Here is a 9,631-nt window from a genome sequence, read left to right on the forward strand (position 1 = left end):
AATATTGTAAATATTAAACTATAACAGAGTAATTTCTTTATTCATACACGAAGTATTAATAAAATTATATTGTACAAGTATTAATATTTATATTTTTAAATATAATGTAATTAGCTAGATCCAACATGAATACATAAATAGTTTACTTACATAGTTAAAAATACCAATTAAAAAATACGAAGTAACATTGTTTTGTTTTTTTTTTTTTTTTTTGATGGGAACATTGTTATTACTCATATTACATCAATTTTTATTTACTTTTTTTTTATTAAAATACAAAGCATGCCGACAATTAGACAAATTTAATCCTTTTTTTTTTTTTTGGGAGGGGAGTGAAAGAATAAAAGAAAAATATTATGACCAGAAAAAAATCACAAAGAAGTACTACCTTCATGTCATATTATTGCAACGATTAATGTCTAATCATTGCAATTAGTATAAAACACGGAGATAGTATTTTATACGAGTACAAGTTTGTTTTTTTTTTTTTTTTTTTTTTTTTTAAAAAAAAAAAAAAATTAACATTACTTAAGAATTGGTAGGAAAATGGGAAAAAGAAGTGTTGAAGAAAGGGACATCTAGCTAGGGTGAGGTGATGCTGAGGCTCCTCATAAAAAAAAAAGTGTACAGCAACTTCAAATTGTCCTTATTGCCTTTCTCACACGCTCTATCTCTTGTCACTTCTCTTCTCTTCTGTTCACTATTTTATTCCATACCTCCCTTTTTTTTTTTAACACCATTGTTAGACTGAATTATTATTTTTTAACCTTATTAAACCTTAATCATATACGAAGTACCAACTAATTCATACTATAGAAGTACCATTGTTTTGCTATTTTATCACTTAGGACATGCATGTTCTGATTAACTGAGCTGAATTGAACGAAAGTGAACTGAACTGAATTGAATTGTTTATGAGAGAAAGAAATTAGGAATTGAACTAAATTGAAATTAAGTTGAAGAGAACAAACCCTAATTATTATATCGCAAAGAAAACTCAATCTCAAAGACTACAACTTTAAACTCTGGCGTTTTCATTTTGCACTAAATATTTATTCTCTTTGAGCATTTCCTGAGAATCTATAATAGAATGCACACAACTTTACAAGATAAAATGATAAATGACATAAATACAAAGTATAATTAGTCCTTTTCCACAAATCATTTGGACAAAAGAAACATCAATTGATGATAGTTTAACAACAAGCTAAGCTCCACGTACATACATTTTACCAAATTGAGAAATTAACAACTTTTTTCAGACAAAAGATTTCCACGAATAGAAGTTTCTAGGTGTTAGGTCAAGCAAAAATATATATATATAAGTATGAAATTGTGGGCAATTTATTTTAAGGAAAGTAGTAGACAAGGTTAGTGATCTGTTATTTTCTAAGGAAATTAAATAAGAAAAATACAATAGGATAATAAAAATATAGCGTGACAAAAAATGTCATTGTTCCTTAATCCGTAATATTAGAAGGAAATGTTTGATTGGATAGTATCCATACAAACAACCACATGCTTATTTTTAGGATTCTACCGTTTTCACGGGTCGTAGTCATTGAAGTAGGTTATGGTTCAACTAAGGAAGATAATTTTGAGTTTCATCCTTATTTTCATATACAATATATTGTCACAAACAATAAAAGTCGGAGATAGTATAGGCCTTACCTGTATTTAAAAAAAAAATTCAATAATAAATTCTTTACCTTTGTATATTGTGTATATGCCAGCCTATGTGGTCAATACTCAATATATACAAAGTATATTAGACTTATAACCTTAAAGTGTAAAACAAAGTTGGGAATGTCATAGTATCATAGTTTTATAAATACTAACTTATATATATGCGCATGGACTCTTTATACATGGGTGATTATACAAGGTTTATTTGGATATTCTATTAGAGTAAATGTGTGCTGATTAACTATTTAGAGGTGAACGTAATTTTGAGGGGGAAATAGAACATTAAAATGTGAGAGTTATATATATTCCAAGTAATAAATTGGTGATGCATATCTTATCATTTGTCAAATGAGGGTTGAACTTAGTTTATAAACATATTGTTGTACTCGTATGAAGTAACAATGTAACATCAATGTACACAAAAATTAATGCTGAAAAAATATGATTAGTTGGTAAAAAGCAAGGATTGTAACCCTAATTACAAGGTTACATCAAATCAACTTCTAATCACAATATCTCACTATATTATGTTTGTATGTATAGTGTTGTTGAACCGTCATATGTGAAATACGCACGCATATATGAGCGTGTGCACTTATTCAATCATTGTTGCATGATTCGAAAAAAAAAAAATAAAAAAAAAAAAATAAATAAATTAGTAAAACACAATTATCAAAACTCAATTATCTCGAATTATACTATATTCTCTATACTACGAGCATGTTCATATTTACTAAACTGAACTGAACTGATTGGAGTTGAACTGAACTGAGCTGAAATGAATATTTTATGAGAGAAGGATATTAAGAGCTGAACTGAACTGAAATTAAGTAAATGTGAATAGGCCCTACCTTCGGTTCTTATTACTCGTAAGAAAGGAATATTTTATATCTCACAAAGTCACAAATAATACCTCTTTGTTTTGTTTTGTTACGAATAATAAGAACCAGAATTAGTATGTAAATGGAGTAAAATAGATTTGATAGGAAGTAAGTTTGAGAAATATCCAAGAAAACAAGATACACAAAAGTCACAAAGGCATTCAACAACGGTTCAAACTACCTATACTACTAACTCCATATAGTAGCTGAGTTAGAGGGTATAGTACGGTGTACATACTTGGTGGAACCCTAGCTAAGCCATGCATCAACACAGTTGGTGACTAATTAGCAAGTACTAGCTAGCTAGATATATAGAGTTAGCTAGAAAGAGAAATTTGAAGTTACTTCAATCAATTTGATGGAGTGTGTTTCCATCCATCAATTGCATGTGATGGAAGAAGACATAAAATTTTACTACTATTACGATCTACTTCTTGATTTGATTTAAAGTTGTACACGAAATTGATTTGATATAAATAATATTTTTAAATCTTAATTTATTTTTTTTTAATAGCATTATTATTTTTTATTTAGGTTTTGCATTGTGTACATATTTTTCAATTCACAATTTTTGATCCTTAAAACATCCTTTCATTATCAAGTATTATTGCCTGATTGCCTCTAAATAAAAAAAGTCTCATTTTAGTTTTATTTACTTTTTTTTTTTTTGTTTAATTTAAATTAGTCAAATTCTACTATACATTCCATTTTTTCCATTTTTAATCAAACAAATCTAACTATTTTATTTCTTTAAATATAATTAATATATATACAAGTATTTATCTTTAATAAATCAAATGCAATTGTCCTTTATTTTTCTTTCACTTTCCAAAATAACATGAACGGAGTACATAAGGAGATTTTTTTTTTTTTTTTTTTTTTTGAGAAAAGTAGAATATGAACTTTATGTGAGAATGAAGGGGATATAAAATTACTCCATAAACTAGTATAGTCAGTTGGTATTTTAAATCTAAATAAGATCCAATATATTATAATTTGTAATTATATGCAAGTTAAAGGGATAAATAATTAGATAAAAATGAAGGTGTCAATTTAAATGTTTGAGTCAAATTTAATAAAATCAAATTGGGTCGATTTTTGAGAGGATAATAAATTTAGAGAAGGGGTTTTTAAGAAACATGGGATGTATTGAAGTATTGATACAAAATGTGAGTGAGTGAGTGAAGCCCACACTGTGAGTATCACGAAATTCCAAGCAATATTAACCCCTCTTTTTTAGCTTATTCCTAACTTTTACTGCCCCCTACCCTGTCTGTCCTCACCCCTTTTCGACACGTGTCCCTTTCATTGTTTCAGCCATTTCCTTTTGCCTTGTGTTTTAAGCAAATCACGATATTTTCAAGGAGCACTCGTCGGTTCAACAGTACCACATTGCTTGTTTGCTAATTTATCACTCCTAGCCCTAATTCTTGTGATTTGGATCCTTATTTAATTTTATGCAATTAGGATTGTATAATTATATTTTATCACTCCTCTATTCTTTTTTATTTGTCATGTTTTATTTATTACGCTTGTCAATGCATAATATTAACTATTAATAACTTTAATTTTCTATAAATAAAAATTGTTAAAGTCATATATATGATACGGAGTAGTAATTATTGAGACAATTTCAACAAGATCCCACCTAAATAAGTTTTAGGTATTAGACCGTCAAATAATGGATGGTGAATAGTGCAAAAGTCAAAGCGGATCAAGTAAAAAAACACGGAGAATGTATTATAACAAGCTTTTCGTAATCTAATTTTAGATATTGTTCTTAACTCCTGCGGCTTAAAAATCTAAGTACATACCGCAATAATTTTCATTATCTATTTAGATGTCCTAATTTATAATTACAGCTCTAACAAGTCAATTTTTTTGTTGCTTATTTCGTTTATTTATAGAATAAAATAACTTTGGATGTATGATATACCCAAAAAATCATTCTATTACCTTAAGTCAAATTCTAGGTATGCAAATTAAAGAAAAAGGGAAAGAGCTCAAATGTAGTTATAGTTATGGTCATTTTTCTTACCTTATACAGTAAAATACAAATATATTGAAACATTATGTTATAGGATGTTATTACCTCTAGTTCATAAAGTCATAATTTCGTAAAATTATATTACCGCCGTTTTATATTATTTGCAACGATTTTATACATAATAGAGAGAAAAAATGTCTAATTATTGTAAGTATTATGAAACGGGGGTAGTATATATAAACAATAAATCCAACAGCAACTAGTTGATGCCCTGTTGGTAAACCTAAAGCAAATACTCTTTACAAAGTAAAATTGGACTGGATGAACGAAAGAAAAGGATGGATAGAAAATTTCACAATTTGGGCTGATTTGAAGTCTGTGTAAGATGCATTGGGCCTTTATATTTTTGACAAATGTCCAGCTCTCTTATTTTATGGACCAGAATGGAGTTCAAATGTTACGGGCCTGTCACAAAGAAGCCCACTATATTTAGTTCTAAAGTTGTCTTTTTTTTTTTCTTTTTTTTTTTAGAACACTTCTAATTTTATTTAGCCCACTTTTTTTTAGAGAGCCACAATAACGGAAGAGATAACCGATCCCTGAATCTCCTGAAAACGGGAGGAAAGCCCTAACCACTTGAGCTATCCCTCCCTCTTTCAACCCACCCCTTTTGAGACTCTACCATTACATACACCACTATACCAGACTCATCACTAGATTTGGTTATTGGGCAGGGTAGTACAAACTATACAGATAAATAACGAGTCAAATCAAGTCAAGTCAATGTAGTTGTTGGTGAATAGCGGATCAATATCGGACTTAATTATACATACCACTAGATGAAGCCCGTGCGATGCACGATTTGTTTGAATTTTTTAAAATAATATTTTTACATACATATTTATGTGCTAAAAATTGTTAAATATTTAGATAAAATTCCTGATATTAAAAGATAATATTTTATATTTAATTAATTTAAATTGGATAATCTCATTCGCTAATTTTGCTTACGTGTCAGTTAAATTATTTAATTTTAAAACAAATTAATAATCTCGTATTTAATTGGCTACCACTAAAATTTATTATCCTACGTGGCGTGCTGAAAAAATTAAATCCTACGTGGCTCTCTAAAAACTCTTGAAAAAACTCCCCTTTATATTTATACTAGTTTTGTGCCCCGGCGATGCCCGGGTAGTTTATGGACTTTTAAGATAAAATTATACTATTACTCCCTCCGTTTATAAATACTTGCTCCATTTCTATTTTTTGCACTATTCATTTATCCTACTTTGACTAATGTTTGTGATTTATACATAAGAAAAAATATAGTCGTGTGGGTACTTATTGGAATCATCTCAATGAATAGTTTATTAATTTTCAGTTGTTAGAAGTTATACCTATTGATAATTAAAGATATTAGTGATCAAAGATTAGCATCAGCATGCGTGTCCAAGAGAAATGGAGCAAGTATTTAAAAACGGAGGGAATATAATTCAATTTGATTGAAAATAGAATTCTAAATTAACTATTTTTGCTACAAAGTCAATCTATATTTATCCAACGTGGTACGATACTTGGCGAAAAATTAAAACACTAAATGATGTTGTCTTGTGGCCTAATTATAAATTTATTATTTGGTATTTTATCGAAGAAATAACTCTAAACTAATAATCTTTACCTAATTTTTTTTATCTTATGAAATCTATCCAAGGCGGCGCGACACTTGACGGTTTTTTATCATAGGAAGTCTATTTAAATCTATCTAAGGTGGCGCGACACTTGGCGAAAAGTTGGAATGTCAAGTGTCACTATTTCGTGACCTGGCTAAAAGTTTAGCTTTATATATTAGTTATATGATATGATACTAGTTTTGTGTCCGTGCGATGCCCGGGTTGTTTATTGAATTTTAAGATAATTTTTAATCTATATGTCAAATTTTAAAATATAATACAAAATTAGTTAGGAATTGATGTGCTTTTGTGATGATTTAAACTATATAGTAGGCATATAATGACTAATAATAATAACATTGGTGAAAAACATTTCTTGACCCGTAACCTATAATAATGACCCTGTCCGAAATGACTCGTGACCCGACCCGATTGACAGGTCTACACACAGTAATAAAATTATATTAGATTGTAAAGTATATTGTTTTAATTGATTAGAATATATTATAAATAATGGATGTGGTTCATTTTGAGCTAATTCCTTCGCTCCAAAAAAAATACTATAATACAAAAAATAAATTTATATGATAATTAATTTAGGAGTGTCATAATTTTTTTTAAATAAAATTATAATTTAATTTGTACATATGAAATATTGGTACTTTATCAAAAATAAAACTATAAATTAACAATTTTATTCTAATATTCTATCCAAATTTGATTGAAAATAGAATTCTAAATTAACTTTTTTTTATCTTACAAATTGAATTCTATATAACTCTATCTTACGTGGCGCGACACTTGGCGAAAAGTTGGAACGCCAAGTGTCGTTATCTCGTCGCCTGGCTAAAAGTTTAGTTTTATATATTAGTTATATGATATGATATGATATGATTAGATTTGTTTAACCTTATTTATTTTCTTTCACAGATTTAATTGATTATCTCTTTGATCTGCATTAACCTTGTCTAATAAAAACTATATTAACTATATATATGCCCATAAGAGATTGGTCTATTAAAAAGTCATTCAAGTATTGACCAAATGTCCACTACTATACCGGCCTTGGTAGTATACTGCAAGTGCATACAGTAATGAGTATTGTACTTGAGCCTTTATGACTACCAAAAAATATTATTTTTTTAATTTTTTAAATTTTTATTTTTAACTAGTATATTGATGTATAAATGTGCCAATGTATTTAAGGAAAAGATTTTCAAAAAGCATAAATAAATTTTTTTGTACTAGTCTTTAACCATACTCAACTCAAATTAATTCACACATAATCGACATGGAAATTAGGTAGCAAATGATAACTGATAATTATATTTTGTACGAGTATTTTTTATTTTTAATAAATATTATGCTCTATTAGGTTTATTTATTTATTTGGATGATAAACAAATTGATTGGATCATGCAAGATTTCAAGTCATTGTCAATAGAAATCTTTTATGGACCATTTTCCAATGTTGTTTCAGCATACAGGGAGATAAAATTCAAGATTTTCATAATTAATTTGAATAGAGAGCAAGCCTTAAAAGACCAACTGACCAAAATTAAAAAATCACCCCAAAAAAAAAAAAGCCAAAACCCAAAACTTCAATAAAAGACAACAAAGTAATTTGGATCTTCTACGTACATTTGAACATCCCATCGACCATCAATAGTTTTAGTACATGGAGATGAAGATGAAGATGCAATCAATAGTAGTAGATCACACTAGCTAAGTAGCTAGCTATATAGTTGTACATTTTTGCTTGCTTCTTTTCAACTATTCAACTAACTACTCAATGTCATGTGTTACAAAATCCAAGCAATTACAATCTACAACATTGTTTGTCCTGTTAAAGTTGCCATAACTCCACATTCCTTACCCGTTGATTGGGCAATTTTAGTTGATAGATAAAGTGTCCACACCTCTATTATGATGAAATTATATCGATAAGACGATAACTAATTAAGCTACTTCTACTTAAATTCTTAATCACGTAAGAAGAAATATTGTATTGGATCGAAAGTTTTACAAGTAAATCAGCTCAGTTTTTAATGTTAGACTTTTGAAATTTTCCGTCTTTGATTAAGAACCATTACTAGTAGAGATTGTACTCATGACCTCAAACTATGAAAATAATCAAATGAAACCTCTACCAATTACATTAGCTGCGCTATTGATTAGTCTTACTGTAATGAAAGAAGAAAAAATGTTCAATTGCATGATCAGCTTAAGAGTCCACTTTTTTTTTTCCTGATATATGAAGAGTCATATGCTAATCTCAAATCTTAGATATCACTCTCCAAGATTTTAACCGATCTATCAAACATTCACATGAACGTTTTAAGCATCGAAAAACTATTTTTTAAAGCACAATATTATGTACTTAAATTAGAAGTATTCATTTATTCTTAATCAAGTATAATTAAATTTTAGAATTTCCGACAATGTAGGAATAGGAAAAGAATTTTCACACCTAATAAAGGATATATATTTTCACCTTTCCTCTACTACATGCTACTCAACACCAAATAGTAAGCTACTAAGCTATAGTAGAAAGAATGACCAACGTATAAACTTTTGGATTATAAACTCAATAAGTAGGTATACCAATAGGCTTTCATGATAGGTTGGTCCAAAAGCTGATATTGATCTTTGACTAGCTTCTTTACACTTTTATATAATCAAGTTTTAATTAATTAATTACAACTTTATAGTAGAATTTTTTGATTACTTGTTAAACCCCACATTTTCGCTAATTAAACATAATAAAGAGCCCCCCTTGTCGTGTCACAAGGTGACATCTTGTTGTTAACATACTAAGCTTAGTGATATGATTAGCAATAATAATCCAATGTAGTATCTATTTATAATAATATAAAAATGTAATGTTTTAAAATCCAAATATATTGTTGCATGATTACATATCATAGTTGCATATTACTAGCTACTAGCAAGCAAACGTCTTAGAATAAGGAAATTGTGTTTCCTAGGTTTTTGACTACGCACGAGTGGTCATAAATATACATATATCATACTATAGACTATAGTATTGTGATTGAGCATCGTTGTCCAATTAATTTATTTAGTCAAAGATAAAGTTCAATCAATTAATGAAGGGCTATTTAAATCGAGAAAGATGATCGTGTGAACGGTGATACAAACACTTAAAATTGTATAAATCTAATACTTCTTACATGTGATGAACTAATGAAGTAGATAAAAAAATTGTATATCCATACAAAGTATATATGTCTTAATTACAATGTTAATGAAACTTATGTAACTAACGCCCAATAACTTATTTAAAACCCACTTTTCTATCGGTGTATTGTCTTGATAGAGAATATCCATAGAATATTCTCATCCTAGGTTTAGGATATATTTTGTATAAGATTATCTTTGATATCTGT

This window comes from Chenopodium album, chromosome 7, assembly GCF_948465745.1.
Source record: "Chenopodium album chromosome 7, dcCheAlbu1.1, whole genome shotgun sequence".
Lineage (NCBI taxonomy): Eukaryota > Viridiplantae > Streptophyta > Magnoliopsida > Caryophyllales > Amaranthaceae > Chenopodium > Chenopodium album.